This window comes from Phocoena sinus, chromosome 12 (genome assembly GCF_008692025.1).
Source record: "Phocoena sinus isolate mPhoSin1 chromosome 12, mPhoSin1.pri, whole genome shotgun sequence".
NCBI lineage: Eukaryota > Metazoa > Chordata > Mammalia > Artiodactyla > Phocoenidae > Phocoena > Phocoena sinus.
This window is the reverse complement of record NC_045774.1, coordinates 29,752,645-29,770,383: the sequence shown is the minus strand read 5'-3', so window position 1 is coordinate 29,770,383 and position 17,739 is coordinate 29,752,645. Positions and strand designations below refer to the sequence as shown.

At 36.0% G+C, this 17,739-nt stretch overlaps 1 protein-coding gene across 7 annotated transcripts in view; it reads left to right on the top strand.

The window, feature by feature from the left end:
- The window catches only part of EYA4 (EYA transcriptional coactivator and phosphatase 4), a 262,387-nt gene that overhangs the window by 74,257 nt on the left and 170,391 nt on the right, over positions 1–17,739 (top strand). The gene's annotated exons all lie outside the window — the stretch shown is intronic.

Sequence of the window (17,739 nt, the reverse complement as noted above, 5' to 3'; positions counted from 1 at the left end):
CTTATCCATAATCTGTATATCTTTATCTATAAAATATATTTATAATCTCTTTTCTACAACTGCTATCAGATATGTGGTAGATCCTCTCATTGCTCTGCAACGTCTGTTTATTTCAACAAAATTTTAAATTTCCTTTCAGTATTTTCAGTTTGTAATATTTATATCTTCTGTTCTTTTTAAATTTCTGTGAGTTGTTGTTTGCAAAATTTTTTTCCACACAGTCTTTCACAATGAAATGAAATTGGGTGTGAGAGAGGCAGTCAGACCTCATTTAGCTTAGTTTCAATTAGTGATCCTGGGTGTGGTCCCCGATCTCATGATGCTTAGGAGCCTAAGTCCCACCTGCTTCTAGACTTAGAGGCCATAGGTTTTCCCACTTGCTTCTAGACATAGAGGTCCATGGCTTCTGCCTCCCTTACTACTTTTCTATTTCTTGCCTAAAGATAATTACCATATTTAAAAAAAATCTCTATTACAGCTTTTGACTTTATATTTTCCTATTGTGTTTATTATTGTTACGGTTTCTGAGCCACCAGAGGTATGTCAGTGACTGACAATATGGAAGCATCTTGACTGGAAGTTGAGACCAGACATAGGTAATAATTACTGAAGGGTAAAAGGGTGAGCATTGGTTCTTTAGATTGAATGGCTTTACTATTTATTCCTTAAACGGAGACACTTTTAAGAGTAGAAAAAGGCACTACAAGTAGTAATATAGAACAATAAGTAAACCAAGGCCTCTACAGAAAATTGAGTTGTATAATCATTGTGCTATAAAAGACTGTTCTCCTTTAATTTTTAGATATGAATACTTGTGACTAGTACCATAGACAGTCTTCCATTGATGTCTGCACTCTACCCAGAATTAAAGATGGCTTTTCCTACAAGAAACACATGATTAGTATATCATTATAAAAGCCTGGAGACTTTGAACACTTGGAATACAAGGCTACTGAGAAGAAAGCATAGTGAATGAGTAAACCTGAAGCTAATTTTATTCATTAATTTATTTAGCAAATGCTTACAATTCCGTCTTTAAAATATTTGTAATATTGATCCTCATGATAATTGAGGCTGTTTTCCAAAGGAACAGACACCGGAATGTCAGTAGTAGGAGCTGATTCTGAGGTAAAGTTGCATTGACTTTTATATGATGCACGTTATGTGATGTAACTATATCTTGACTATTGTAACATGCTATAATTGCCAGTGAATCTCATGAATAGACATATATAAAAGAAATTCAGAAGCAGTATGCCTTACAAATACTGAATGAATACTGAATGAACCAATATACAGAACTTTAATTAAAACAAGTAGCATAAAATGATCATATTTTACAAACACATTTTAGACTTTCTGTGCCTTACAAAATTTGCATGTGCACTGCACATGCCTGCTGCTAAGGAAATACAACAAGTTGATCTCTAACCAACCTGCTATCTTTGAGGGACTATGATTCTAGTGATTGTTTCTAAATGTAAGTATTATCGATCAGGACAAAATGCATTTCCATTCTATATATCTATATCTAATATATGTCAGTACAAAATCTGTGTATGTGTGTGTGTGTTTATGTATCAAAAAAACCCCTGATGACTACAGGCTTTACATTTTTCTACTCATTAGCACATCTCCCCAAGCCACCATAATTCTTGTTTTTCTCTTTTTCAAATAAGCTCATGCCATCATGTTGGTCAGGGAGAAGGATAGCCATCTCGTCTTTTGTTTGCTAGAGAGTTTCAATTATTTAATAAGTGCAAGTAATTAAGACATTAAGAATTAAAGTGACTCCAAGGACAGCTTTGAGACTATGAACTGCAGAGTGTTGCCTAGGTTTCTGAGTTTGAATTTCAACAAAAGTGAAAAGGTCTTGCTACTGGTTCTTTCCATTTTTTTTTTTGTTTTAATAAAGACGCAGTGTAATCCATCTGAATTAGAGGCTGAAAAATTATATAACCTTTGGTTAACAGAAACAGTTATAAAATTCAAAGACAGTACTTTCATTTCTTACTAAAACTATCATTATTAGTATCCCCAAATGGCTCAGTATAAATGTGCATTTTTTAACAAGTATGTAATAACTTAATAGTTGATAGTGTGGTTCTAGTGGATAATCAAGGATTATTAGTGCATGTGAACGTGTGTGTATGTGTGTGTGTGAGAGAGAGCGAGCAGGAAGAGGAATAGGAGTGAAAGTATCAGGGGTCAATACTTCCAAAAACTTATTTTCCAATGACTAGGTTTTATGTGTTAACATAGACAAAAATGATAAAATTATCACCATTATTTCTGTAATCTTAAAGATGTTTCATAGTCTCTCCTCAGGTGATAAGGCACACATCAGGAAGAGGTGGTACAAACACATCTACAAGAAGCTCCTTGGTGTAGTATCTGGATCTATCTGGGTAGCCACTCTTATTTCTCAGATAATAAAAGGACTTCTTTGGGGTTAAAACTCATCCATTAACTTTTAAAGAAATTTCTACCTCCATCTGAACAAGTTCAAATATTATTGATTTATTTTTCTAATTTTGAAAATAAGCTCCTCAGGTTTTCAAAGGCAACTTGAAAATTGGATACCAGTTCATATATAATTCATGTAACCTCTCAACTGATGACAAGTCTTGCTGTAGCTTCATATTAGAAACATAATTAAAATTCTTAAATTTGGAAAAGTGCACTATGTTTTATGCAGTGCGTCTCTTCATATGACAGAAAATTTATACTGTATTCTACTCTCCCCCAAGATAATTTCAAGCAGTGTCTATAATAATATTTCAGCTTCTGTAATTTTGAAGAAAATATAAGAAATCTAAAATCCGTGAAGATTTAAAATTCTGGGTTTTTTGGGGTTTTGTTTTTGGTATTTTGTGGTGAGAGAAGTGTCAAATATAATACCTGACCACCAACTTTTTTCAAGAACTCAATTTAGAAGTGCATATACTGGTATTTATTATTTTGGTTTTATGAACTATTTTTATGTAAAATAAATGTACAAAATCCTTCTACTGTGTTGGGAAAATAGAGGTTTCCTGTGAAAGGGAAAAGATAGAAAACCAATGCTAGGTTATTTTTCTGGTTCAAACTGGATCCCAGCATAGCTTATGGCACAGAGTAGGTTTTCAGTAAACACTTGTTGAATGAAAATTTTCATGGACTTTCTTGAATATAGATCTTAATAATAATGATGATAATAATAATAAATTAAAAGAAAAATTTTTATTAGAAAAATAAGCCAATATAAAAAAAATATCAGGGCTTCCCTGGTGGCACAGGGGTTGAGAGTCCGCCTGCCGATGCAGGGGGACACGGGTTTGTGCCCCGGTCCGGGAAGATCCCACATGCCGCGGAGCGGCTAAGCCCGTGAGCCATGGCCGCTGAGCCTGCGCATCCGGTGCCTGTGCTCCACAAGGGGAGAGGCCGCAACAGTGGGAGGCCCGCATACCGCAAAAAAAAAAAAAAAAAAAATCAGATTAATGTCTTTCAAGTTTTGTTAGTTCTTTTTCTGGAAACTTATAGAGCATATTGTGGAAGGCAAACATTGATTGGGTGAGGAAAAAACATACATACATACAGAGAACTGAAATAGCATATCTTATTGGTGTGGACCATTTTGTCATGATCAGAATTACTACTGTTTATATCCACATCTGTGTGATCCATCTTATTAGTGTGGGTTAGCTGTGGAGATTGACTTTATGTTGTTTTTATGGTCTGTCCTTTCCAATCTTAAAATTCTAAATTTTCATTGTGTGCACTTACCTGCATGTATAAATTTGCATATAGATAGACCGGTATTTCTCTACGGCAGAGATCAGCAGACTCTTTGTGGAGAGGGCCAGGTAGTAAATGTTTTAGGCTTTGTGGCCCTATTGTCCTGGTTTCAATGGCTCAGTCGGCCCCTGAAGGAGAAAGCAGCCATAGGCAATGGGTGTGGCTGTGTGCTTCCCGCTGGCTCAGCTACAGGAAAGCAGGAAGTAAGTTTGCTGACCTCAACCCTTGCCACACTCCCTTTCTCCCAGCAGCCACTAGCTTTTCACAAGTCATAAACTGAGCCCTCTCTATCATCACCCACCTGCCTTATAGTTAGTTCTGTTGTAACGCTGTATCTCCCAGTTCCTGTGTCGGGCTCTGCCTCTTTGCCTCTTATGCTTTATAGATCCTTTCCTAGGAAGACCCTGAGGGGACTTCCACACCTATTTATGGGTTCAGATTTGGGAAGATAAGTGCAGCCTCTGCCTTCTTTTCTGTTCCCTCACATGTGGAGGCAGTGATGCCCAGAGCAGCCCAGATCCAGAGCCAGTCTTGACTAGAGCTTGACATGTGCTGGGGGACCTCAGCCCCTTAAGCTGGCAGAGTGGGGTGAGTTCTGCTGCCATCAGCGGTGTCTGGTAGGGCGGGTCAACATTGGGCAGGGCTTTGCGGCTGCAGAACTGGACCCGTCCACCCCCTTGTGTTTAGAGGGCTCTGATCCTCTGTTGGGATTGAGATCTTGCCTGCTTGGCTGGACTGGGTGATTCACTCTTCTCTAGAGATCTGACTTACCTACCTCATTTCTTTGCTGTTGATGAAGTGCTGCCTAATGGGCAACTAGCTGACTCCCTTTGTTTTTTAAATACAGGTGGCATTGTGGTCTCCAGTGGCTCTGCCTGTTCCATCACTTGGCCTTTCCGGGCTCTCAGTGTCTGCCTGAACCAAGCCTCTTTGGGCTCTCTCCTTGGCTCCATCCTCCCTATTTCTTGACCTCACAAGGGTACCTATTGCTGAAGACTCATGCCTCACCCTTGGCCCAGCATGAGTTATGTCAAAGTAGAGATTATGGTCCTTCTTTTCAGTGCAGTGATACGTAATTTGATCTTTTGTTCAAATCCCTACATCTTACAGTTATTGTTAGGTAAACACTAATAAAATACTAATATTGATTTTAAGAGCTATTTTTCACAGGACCTTAAAATTAGTGCTCAAAGATATTACAAATAAATTAAAAACAAATTAAAACCAGAGAAAAGATCAGTGGGATTCCATATTGATCATGATACATAGGGAGCAGCACAGGGAGGAATTTGAGGTTCACAGGAGGTTAAAAAAAAAAAAAAAGGCTAAAAGTATTGGTTTCCCTCAGTGATAAAAACGTACTAGGAGGTTTTCTGCTTCTAAAGTGTCTTTTACTATTCTAGGGTCAAAATTCTGGATACAATTCAGTAAGTGGACCTGCACAAGAAACTAGTGATTCTTTATCTTTTATATCAGAAAATTTCTAGAAATTATATTGAGTAATAGTCATTCTTTTCTTACAAATCAATCTATAGAGACTGTTTCATATGTATATGCCCTGGAGAGAGAAAAAACTAGATGCTTAAAGAACAGGTGAAAGGCCACTGCAGTTGTCCATTTAATATGTGTTGAGCATTTAATATGTGTTAAATGACATAGATGACAGGTTGTGTGGATTGGGAGATGTGAGATGGAAGAAGTTCCTAGAGACTGCAAACTGGTTTGTGTCATTTCCATATGGGTCAAGCTGGTAGACTTTTAATAAAGTTCAGGATCATATATATAACCAGTGTAACTCTTTGGGGTAAAGGGGGGGTTAGATAGAGGCTTTGAGAACGTGATGTTAGAGGAGAGGTTAAGAGCAATGCCAAGCAGTCAGACTGCCTGATATGATATTACAGCTTGGTTCTCCACCTTAGTAGTAGGAAAATTATTTTACCTCTTTATGACTAGTTTTCTCATCCCAAAACTAGTGCTGTTGAGAGTACAGACATAGATGTAAAGAACAGACATGTGGACACAGTGGGGGGAAGGTGAGGGTGGGACAAACTGGGAGATTTAGTTTGACATAAATACACTACCATGTGTAAAAGAGATAGCTAGTGGGAACCCGCTGTATAGCACAGGGAGATCAGCTCAGTACTCTGTGACCACCTACAGTGGTAGGATGGGGGAGTGGGAGGGAGGGGATATAGGTATACAGATGGCTGATTCACTTCATTGTATAGCAGAAGCTAACACAACATTATAAAGCAAGTTTACTTCAATTAAAAAAACAAGTACCCAATTTCATAGGGTTGGTTATGTAAAGATTTAATGAGATAAGACATGGAAGACACATTTAAAAAATGGAATTATTAAAATATTTTTGAAAGTTATTATTATTATATGGATTCACACAGACATAGGTTTTAATCCCTATTCCACCATTCACTAGCTGTACGACTGTTGGCAAATTAATTAAGTTACCTTTGTTTAACTATCTTTATCTTTATTGTAGGAGAAATTAACCTATTTCATTTAATGGATTTAAGGCTTTATTTAGATAAATATTGGTAGTGATCATTTAACACATATTAAATGCTCAATAAATGATAATACTCATTAGCATTCTCTAAAGAGATAAAATACCTGGTTTAAATAATCTGCTTTTAGGGAGAAAATGAAATATATAGAGAAATAAAATCTGTCTCCTATATGTCATTTATTTAAAATTATCTTCTAGTTTTCCTCCACTGATAAATATTTTCAAATGTAGTCACTAATTAAATCCAGTTCAGTATTTTGTATGGATAGAGAAATAGGCAAGAAATACCAGACAAGTGTGTATATTGAAAGTTGTCCCTCAAGACTCAATATTGAAAAATAAATAAATAAATAAATAAAGGAAAATAAAGACATACACAGATTTTAAAAAAAGACTCAATATTGATGAATTTTAAAATCTTGAAGATAGATTGTTTTGGTAAATCCACAGGTTTGCAGAAGACATTACAGGTAAACATTTGGCTTATAAAAATGTTACTGGATGTTTACGTGAGAGTCTCATCTGATATCAACTTCAAAGACTTGAAGATTTAATTCAGTTCAAAAAAAATAGAGGGCCACTTGAGTGTAAGGAAGTTTTTCTACTCTGTCATTTTCAAAGTATCTTTCATTTATTTGCCTAATCTTTATTTTTTTTAAATAAATTTTTATTGGAGTATAGTTGATTTACAATGTTGTGTTAGTTTCTGCCGTACAGCAAAGTGAATCAATTATACATATACATATATTCACTCTTTTTTAGATTCTATTCCCATATAGGTCATTACAGAGTATCGAGTAGAGTTCCCTGTACTATACAGTAGGTTATTATTAGTTATTTATTTTATATATAGTAGTGCATATATGTCAATCCCAGTCTCCCAATTTATCCCTTCCCCTGTCTTTCCCCCATGGCAACCGTAAGTTTGTTTTCTACATCTATGACTCTATTTCTGTTTTGTAAATAGGTTCATTTGTAACATTTTTTTTAGATTCCCCATATAAGCAATATCATATGATATTTGTCTTTATCTGTCTGACTTACTTCACTCAGTATGACAATCTCTAAATCCATCCATGTCTCTGCAAATGGCATTATTCATTCTTTTTTATGGCTGAGTAATATTCCATTGTATATATATACCACAACTTCTTTATCCATTCTTCCATCAATGGATGTTTATGTTGCTTCCTAAAGCAGCAGCCTCTCCTAGTTCTTGGAGTGGTGACAATTAATTCTAGTATATTGTGATTCAAGGATTGGGTTTGTTTTTATACCATCCAAACTTTTCAAAGTTTTAAAACATTTTTGAGTTTATTTTTCCCATTTCTATTTTCCCAATATAGATAATATCTACCCTAAGAGTCTTATTCTGCCCTAGCAAATCCATTCCCAGTCTAGAGCCCATACCTGTTGAGTAACTACTATAAAACATTTACAGATACTAAAGAGGAATATAAAAAATAGCAATGTAACCCCTCATGAAAGAGCTGAAATTCTAGCTGGGAAATTGGAAGTGCAATGATAATTCTTTCCCAATTCACAGAAAAAAAAATGTTTTTTTATAGTTTTAGAAAACCTTAGCCTGTCTACTATGAAAGAACAAGTCACAAACATCAATTAATAGAAAATCTTGGAAACATACAGTCTTGGGTGAGTTATTAATTAATTTTATGAGAACTATGTATGCTTATGACTGATTTCACATTGCAAAAGTAGTCGTATGTCTTCTTGTAACACTGTTACCAGTTCATACTGATAGAATTAAATACTTGGTATTTCTCAAAAGGCATAACATTTTCCCACAATTCCCTTGTGTTATTTGCTTGAGACCCGCCATTGTTGTAGAGTATATAGCTGCATGTAAATCCACATGATACAAACCACAATAGGGTTAATAAGGATTACTTGTGGAAGTAAATGGGACATGTTTGGGATCAACTCTATAGAAGAAATGACCTGACTTGGCAGAGAAAGAGATCAAAATGCAAAGGAATAAGCAAGAGCTATCCAAGGAAGGGAGATCAGCTTGGCCAGAGATGGGAACTTGCCCGTTGAATGAAAAATGTGTAGTATGAAGGAGAGAAAAAGGGAAAACAGTGGAAAATCTCCAGTGATTCAGAAAGGGCCTGTACGAGAACTTTCTAATCCTATCAGCTGACTGAAAATGAAATAGGCTGCCCTGAAAAATTGTGACTGTGGCTCTGGTAGAAATACTCAAGTCAAGACCATCTCCTTGTTGTTGAATGTTGAGGGAATTCATACATCGGATAGAAGATAGACTTCTAGACGGTGCCTTTCAAGATACGACCCACCTCTGAGATGCTTTGATTATAGCAGTTATATTGCTGATTAGCCAGCAAATAGTGTATGTCAAAGATATGACAGTACAATTTATTGCTCTGTAATTATAAATTACCCACTCTGTTAATGAGTTTTTTGAAAAAAACAAAACACTACTGAAGCAATACATTTTTTTTTTTAAGGTTTATGTTCTTTGTTATATGTATGCCGTATGTTACACTTCTAAAACATTGCGAATCCCTTTTTTAAAAATTGAAGTATAGTTGATTTACAATGCTGTGTTAGTTTCAGGTGTACAGCAAAGTGATTCAGTTACATACCACACACACACGTATATTCATATATTCTTTTCTCAGCTTCTTTTCTATTATAAGTTATTATAAGGTATTGAATATAGTTCCCTGTGTTATACAGTAGGTCCTTGTTGGTCATCTATTTTATATACAGTAGTGTGTATCTGTTAATCCCAAACTCTTAAATTTAACCCTCCTCTCCCTTTCCCCTTTGGTAACCGTAAGTTTGTTTGCTATGTCTGAGAGTCTATTTCTGTTTTGTAAATACATTTAGTTGTATCATTTTTTTAGATTCCACCCATAACTGATATCATTTGATATTTGCCTTTCTCACTTAGTATGATAATCTCTAGGTCCATCCATGTTGCTGCAACTGGCATAATTTCATTCTTTTTTATGGCTGAGTAATATTCCACTATATATATATATATATATATATATATATATATATATATATACACACATACACACATACACACATCACATCTTCTTTATCCATTCCTCTTTTGACAGGCACTTAGCTTGCTTCCATGTCTTGGCTATTGTAAATAGTGCTGCTATGAACATTGGGGTGCATGTATCTTTTTGAGCAATACATTTCTTTATAGGAAGATTATGTCACATTTTCTAAATCCCATTTAAGAAAAATCTGCCCTCTGCTAGTAGAAATAACAAAAATCCAAAACTACTGTCTTAGACTGAGATTTTAATATATAAGTATCTTATTTTGGATCAAAATCCTTAAAATAAACCAAGCAGAATAATTAAAACCTATATGTTTGGCTGATAAGTTTTGAAATGGCCTAGATTTTGTCATGCACTATGGCATTCAAAAAGCTCAGATTTTCCCCAAGTTAATAAAAAAAAGTCTCTTAAATATTTTCACCCCCTAAAAGTCTGGGTTGATGGGTTTCATTTCTTCTTATGCTGATTTATTCTGCAAAGTGCAGTGAAAGCAGGATAGCAGTGAAGTATGTGGTATGGAAGCCCTTAAAATTTCTGCTTTATGTTGGTTCATGGCAAATTGAAAAAAGTACATGGACTTTGTGAGACTCTTTTTACTGGGGACTTTTTCATTGTATAGAAATCAAACAAAATTCTGAAGTTTTATTACTAATGTTGCTTGATTATTTTTGCATAATTGAACTTTTCTGCTCCAAAAGTGCAAAAATTGATTAATGTATTCCTCCTCATTGTTATTTTGAAGTTGAAATTTCAGATTTTAGTTTCTGAGATTCCTTTGTATACTTCTCCTTTAAAATGAATAGGTTCTGTGAATTAAAATTTTCACCAAATAAATACATTTTTGTGACTGACAAAATCATGGCCCTAAATTTCCAATGGACATTAAAAATTTTGTGAAAATATCAGACATCTTGTGAAAATGTGACTTTGGAGAAGGATACAGCATAGGTGTGATCAGTATCATTTATTGTCGGCAGAATGGCAGAACCCTATAAATAATTTATTTTCTTGAGGCCAGACTGATACTTAGCGAATCCCTGTGTCATCATCAGCATTATTTAAAAGATGGCACAGAAGGTAACATCTGGGAGCCAATTCATCATTTAATTAAATTATCCTGTAATGAAATCTTCTGTAATGAGATTAATTTTAATTATTAATCAGGAGTTGACATGGGCACAAGGCACGATGAATAATAAATGAAAGGCTTTGTCTGTTCCATTTCTAAGAAAGGACCTACTTTACTGCAACAGTGCTTTTTATCCAGCCGTGCTGAGTCCTCGCAATGTGATCGTCCAAGAGCCTGGCTTGATTTTTATTTCAGAACCTAGAGAGAGAATAATTGGTCAATACTTTCAGATGTGAATTCTGAATTTATGCATTTTCAGTGTACACATTGATTTTTTGCTTGAAGCAATTTTCCTTTTCCCCCTACTTTACTGAGATATAATTGATGTATAAAATTATGTGAGTTTAACGTGTACAATGCGATGATTTGATACATGTATATATTGAGAAGTGATTACCATAGTAAGGTTAGTTAACACATCCATAGCCTCACATAATTACACTTTATTGTTTTTGTGGTGAGAACATTTAAGATTTCCTCTCTTTGCAACTTTCGAGTATATAATAACCTATTGTTAACTATAGTCACCGTGCTGTGTATTAGATCCCCAGAAGTTAATCACCTTCTAACTAGAAGTTTGTAGCTTTGGAAAATGTCACCTTTAATGGTTAAAAGTAGTTAATTGCAGTCACACTCTGTGATCAACTATAAGTAGGTAATTGTGCTCTCTTATGAATGGTCTGTCAGTTCCTGACAAATCTGTCCAAGTTGGGTAGTTGGGTACTGGCCTCCAATCAAGCTTACACCCATCCTGAATGAACCGTGTGTGGGTCAGTTGACTGGATCAGAATTCACTGGGGACTCAGCAGTGCCCCGGGACTACAGGGCATCCGCATAGTCACCACGCAGAGCCTTCCCTGAAACCCTGGCCACGTTTGCTCAGGTCTTAGGGCTCCTTTTTCCCTTGGTTGCCTGAATGGAGGACAGTCATAAAAAGAGGAATGAGACCTATTCTTTGCAGCCATAGAAATCAGGGTGAGGGCCAAAGTAACGGGAAAGCAGACTGAGGGACTTACAAAAACAAAAACTGATCATCTCATCCCCCTTGACTAAAGCTCTTCAACAGATTTCTAATTTTATTTAGACTAAAATCTAATATCCTTACTAGGCCTGCAAAACTTCTGCAACCTCTTCAGCTTTCTTCAGTCCACCCCTGCCCCATCCCCGCCAATACACACATGCTCACTCCAGTATAGTCCCAGTCATATTATTTTAGGAATGGAAGGGGCCACGATTTTTCCTGGATCTTTTCCAGATGAATTCTTAGTTATCCTTTGGATCGTAACTTAAATGTCCCTTCTTCCAAGCAGCCTTCCCAGATTCCCCAGTCTAAATCATTTCTCTTCCTGTTTTATAGACTCTCATCACATCTCCATTGATTCATTCAATATGGTGTTATTTTAGACTTACCACATGCCAAGCAGCTTTTGCTTTCATTCCAATAACTTATCAAAATGTGTATTTTGTACTCATTTTCTGTGATTATTTCTCTTTCCCACTAGACTGTAAGCCTCATGAAGGCAGGGAACATGCTGAAACCCTGGCTCGGTACTTGGTACATAGTGTTCCCTTAATGAATACTTAATAAATGAAAACAGAGATGAGAACTTCTTAACAATTTAATCTAGACACCAAAATGAGCTTCCTTAAGATGCAATGCACTTTCCATCCTTGGAAATATTTTAAAAGAGGCTGGATAACTTGTGTTAGAGTTGAAAGAGAAAGAGAATTTAAGCATCAGGAAAAAAATGGATATAGATGACCATAAAATTTAACTCTAATTCTGTGTAGTGGCGGTTCTAACATCTAGGAAACATTCAATAAATAATTGCTTACTAATTGACTAAGACATTATTACTTCTGGTGAGAGTCTCTCAATGCTCACTTCATAAAAGAAATTGAACATGTTTTAATTTATTCCTTACATATTTATTGAGAATACTGTGTAAAAACTGAGACAACAGGCTCAATATTTTAGCCATAGCAGCAGTGTCCAACACCAAATAATCCCCTATGATTCTTTTTTCCCTTTGTTTCCTACCACTTGTGTTAGCAAGAACGCCTGTCTTAATATATTAAAATAGTGATGAATGTGTAAAACATAAAGGGAAAATAAATAACAGAATTATAGAAAGTATTATCACATTCTGTAATCCGATTAGGTTGTCCTATACATTTTGAATGTTATTACTATGTAGTGACAAAACTTTTGCAGGTAATAAAATTATCTTGCCTTCTGGAAAATTTCTTTATGATTAGGAACTTTACTGGTGGGATATATATATATATATATATATATATATATATATATACACACACACACACACACACACACATACACGAAGTAACTCTTTTTAACTGGTAAAATTCCACTGCTCTCAGCTATCTCTCAATCTTGACCACTTAGTATAATTACAAAGACAGAGCAGAAGAAACATCGAGCCGCTCTACAGTTTTCCAGCCCAGTTTGCTGTTTTGCTCAGTGACAATGAATCTCATATCCCACCTTATAGCTTTCGACTTATAATATGACAGAAATTTGAATTAGCAGATACACATGCTAAAGGCAAAACATCATTTTTAAAAAATTTTGATTTTACAAGCATAAGTTGTCCGTGATATTCCTCCAAGGCATGTAGGGAGAAACCCCATGTAACTATTTCCTCATGCTCCTTATGTCTAAGAAAAGAGATTCAAGCCTTCAGTGTTTTGCAACCAGAAATTTAAAATAGTCCAGCCTAGAATGGAACATTTCTTTCAACATGATCTGTTTGCTTGCAGGTTAGTGGCAATAGTAAGACTTTCAGAGCAGGAGTTTTTGTTCTTAAGTGGTATCTGGAAATTGTATTAGTAATTGTGATTAGCAGTCTCTGCTACCATGTGTCTAGTTGGCATGTATCAGCAGGGCTGAACATTTTAGCACAAGCTAGAGGTTGTATTGGGTTTCAGTAGTTTTCCTACATGAGCATGCCTTTGCCAGGCTATCTATTTGATCACTCTTAGCCAGGAAAAAAACACCCTAGTGACCTCTACCAAATTGTTTATAAAATAGTCTATTTGATTAAGGTTCATTTTATTAAGGCTCTATTATGTAGTCTGAAGGTTGATGAGTATTAGCATAAATATTAGAAATAGTACCTTTGTAAAGAATAACTTAGCAACCATTTATCTTGTGTTGAGAATTTGCTTTCGCTGCTGAAATTTCAAAATCCAGTCGGTAACAACTACATATAGATCGAGCGAAAATAATAATCTTTAGCTAAGTTTTGGATTAAGAAAGTTGTCAAAGTTCTAATGGATCATGTTATGTTGCTTTTGCTATGACACAAAGTGTTTGCTATAAGAGAGAATTCTTTATTCTACAGAAGAAAGGAAAGTTATTTTTAGACATGACCAATGACGTGGTAAAGGCCTTTCTGCATTTCAGTTTTTTCAGGGTAGTCCATTGATCCATTGTTCCAGATCGCCCAAAAATATTTTTGATTAAAAAAGGGAAAACTACAGCAGTGGTTCAGCAGTGTTGCCTTTGTAATGCTTAGGGCTTTGCTTTTCCTTTTTAGCTAATTGTAGATGTACTCAATGATAAGTCTTGGGGACTTTGATGATTGTTTATGCATCTTTTACAGACACTTCCATTCTGTCTCTAAATAGTTTAAAGGTAAATAAAAATAATTAGTGACACTATGCATTAGGTTCATTTATTCAACAGGTATTTATTGAGCATTTACTATGTTGCAGGCACTGTGCTGGGTAAAACAATAACAGATTCTGTTCTTGCCCTCGTGTTGCTTGCAGTTAAGTTAGTAAAAGAGGGCTAAAGCCAGTAGCCATGCAAATAAATATAAAAGCCACCTGTCTTAAGTACTGCAAAGTCAGATTAAATAGTTAAAAAGTTTTCTCAGAGAAAGGTATTGATTGAAGACTAAAACTGATCAACAGGAGTTCAGCAGGAAGAAGTGGTTGGGGAGAACATTCCAGGAGGGGAATAGCCTTTATACTGTTAAGGTAAGGGTGATTTTTTTTGTCTTTATCCTAACAGCATTGGGAAGCCCTTAAAGTGTTAAACGTGTCTGTGTCTGTGTGTGTGAGAGAGAGAGGGTGAGAAAAAGATTTGCTTTTAGAAAAGATGACTTTGGCTGCACAGTAAAACATGAGTTAGAGGCATTAATAGAGGATTCAAAGTAATGACTGTGATTTATTATAACACAAATGGAGGAAATGAAAATCTGTAAACTATAGTGATTCTCTGGGGGAAGGGTGAGGTGGAGAAAAGCTCTTCTTCACAGAAAAAAGCCAGCTATTACAAGTAGAGGAATGATAGAAAGTCACCATTTTGCAGTTCCTAATATAATAACTGATTAGGGTATCATTAACAGAAGCTAAAACCATTAGATCACCCTAGTGATCTCTTAGTATCACCCTAGAGACTGAATACTAATTACCGAAGAAAATTTGTAGTTTTCCAGTGGAGGGTCACCACTTGGTCCCTTGATTTGGTTTTAGACATAATGGGTTTGAGATATTTTGAGAAATTAAAGTGAAAATGTATCATTTGATTATACAGGGTAGTTAAGTAGTTTGGCTGGAAAAATAGACTTTTAGAAATTACTGTAGTACATTTCTTTTGCACAAAATATCACGCATTTGGTATACTTCTCTAATTGTTCTTGCTTAAAATGGTTTTCAGACAATTAAATGATAAGTTCTTTTTTAGTGGTAACATTTTATTTATTTAGCTAGTTAGTTAACATCTTTTTTGAAGTATAATTGCTTTACAATATTGTGTTAGTTTCTGCTGTATAACAAAATGAATCAGCTATATGTATACATATATCCTCATATCCCGTCCCTCTTGCATCTCCCTCCCACCTTCCCTATCCCACCCCTCTAGGTGGTCACAAAGCACGCAGAGTTGATCTCCCCATGCGATGCAGCTGCTTCCCACTAGCTATCTATTTTACATTTGGTAGTGTGTATATGTCAATGCTACTCTGTCACTTCGTCCCAACTTACCCTTCCTCCTCCCCGTGTCCTCAAGTAGTGGTAATATTTTAAAAGTCACTTTTCTCAACTGTTTACCCTCTATGAAGCTATACTATGTAAAAACAGTATATAAGCTGTTACTTTTTTTTGTGTGTGTGTGTGGTACGCGGGCCTCTCACTGTTGTGGCCTCTCCCGTTGCGGAGCACAGGCTCCGGACGCGCAGACTCAGCGGCCACGGCTCACGGACCCAGCTGCTCCGTGGCATGTGGGATCTTCCCAGACCGGGGCACAAACCCGTGTCCCCTGCATAGGCAGGCGGACTCTCAACCACTGCGTCACCAGGGAAGCCCTAAACTTTTACTTTTTTCAGAATTTTTTCAAATATAAAAGTTAACATTAATTCTTTATAGGGTTTAGGAAAAGTCAAATACTTTAGGCCTTACTTTATGGGCTGACCTGTCTAATCATTAGCCAAAAAAATTACCAAATTATTACTACCACAAATAATAGATACTCGTTTTTAGAAACACAAGAAAAGTTCTAGTAAGTTAAGAGAAAAAAGTTCGTAATTTCACTAGCATTTGATGTTGATAATGTATGTTCATTTTAAACTAAAATTTTATTTGTGCCTTATATATATAGTGAGGGAATTTTTTTTTCGTACCACCCACAAATATTTTGTCATATTTATTCAATAAGAGGTAACTGGATGGTTTGTTTTACTTCACCTGAATGTGTACTTCCATTCCAGGATGGTTCTTTCAGGAAAATCTCTACTTAATTTACATTGACAGTAATTCATAAAAAAGAAAGCCTTTTATTTTTACCTCTAGAAGTCAGTTAGATGTCATAGCCGTTTAGCCTCTACTAAAGCTCTATCTATAAACAAATGACAGTTTAACATAAGACCATGGCCCCTGATACAACACTTCAGTTGCGTTGTACTTTTGCTCAGTGCCACATTTGTGCCTTAAAAGAATTTCTTAGGAAACAGTATAGCAGCCACATTTGGAAGTGTTTAACTTAACTATGGCATGATGATTATAGAAGAGGTAATGACTTTAGTTCTTGTGTGTATGCATGCATGTGCTTGTGCGCTCACACGCACGTGATAAAAGTTAGAAAATGATCACCAATTGCTTCTTTTTTTTTGTCATCTCAGAAATAGGCAGATGTATTATGTACTAAAAATACAAATCCTTGAGAGTCTTTTGAAGAAGATGATGTCATCATTGGTCTCTTTTAAAAATTGATTGCCGTACTCATTTTTATCACTATCAGAAGACTTTATTAAGTGCTGGAATCAGTGCTGAAAATGCTGGATGTGGTAAGGAAAGCGTGGTGCTGGGTATTGGGAAACCCGGGTTCTGTGCAGACTGGGTCACAGACTTGTCATATGCTTTTGTACAAGTCATTGTTGATGAAATCATCTTTTGGTGAGAGTTTGGATGGTCTAAGGGAAGTGACTAAGTGACCAGGTAAAAGGACTTTTTTTTTGGACTTCTGCTGAAGCAGCACGAGGTAGTGAGTCCATCAGGATAGATCCACTTCCATTGTGTTAGGTCTCTGAAGGAGACAAGTTCAGATACTGAGTCGAAAGAGCCTGTGGAATTGAGTGGAGCTGAAGCTTCAGAGCATTGAAGCAGTTGCTGCAAACACATTTACCTTTAGAGACCAGCAGGTATATCATGGTTGCAGTTAAATCAGACTGCAACCTGGTACAAAGGGCAAAGGTGGTACAGAGCCATTGGTGGAAGAATATATCAGATTTATCTGTTTTTAGAATTGGGAAAATGTGATCATGGGTGTCTGCAAAACACAGGTCATCCCTAGACACTAAATGGAAATATGCAAGAGAAATGAGGGCGAAAAGTCATTCCTGCTTATTGGTAAGATTATCCTCTGAAAAGATGATCGTGGATTCTTGGCTGTCTAATGAAACACAAAAGCCAAGGGGGCCTATATCCTGTAGTTAGGGTAGAATGTTCAGTAGTCATGTGGTTTTTGAAGTGATAATAGAGAAGAGTTTGTGTTTGGAGAGGGCTTAAAGATAGCTCAAGCTTTGACAGGTTGATTAATAACAAGTTATGATAAAGTCCAGGTAAGTGTTTATAAGTAGCTGAAGTGGAGAAGAAATGGGAGGTCACTGCCTTTGAGGCAGTGAAGGACTGTGCTTCCAGAGGGCAGAAAAGGTTAGTAACATGACAGTGAGTCATCAGGGATGAAGGTCAGGGATGAGTTACAGAGGTGTGTAAAAGAG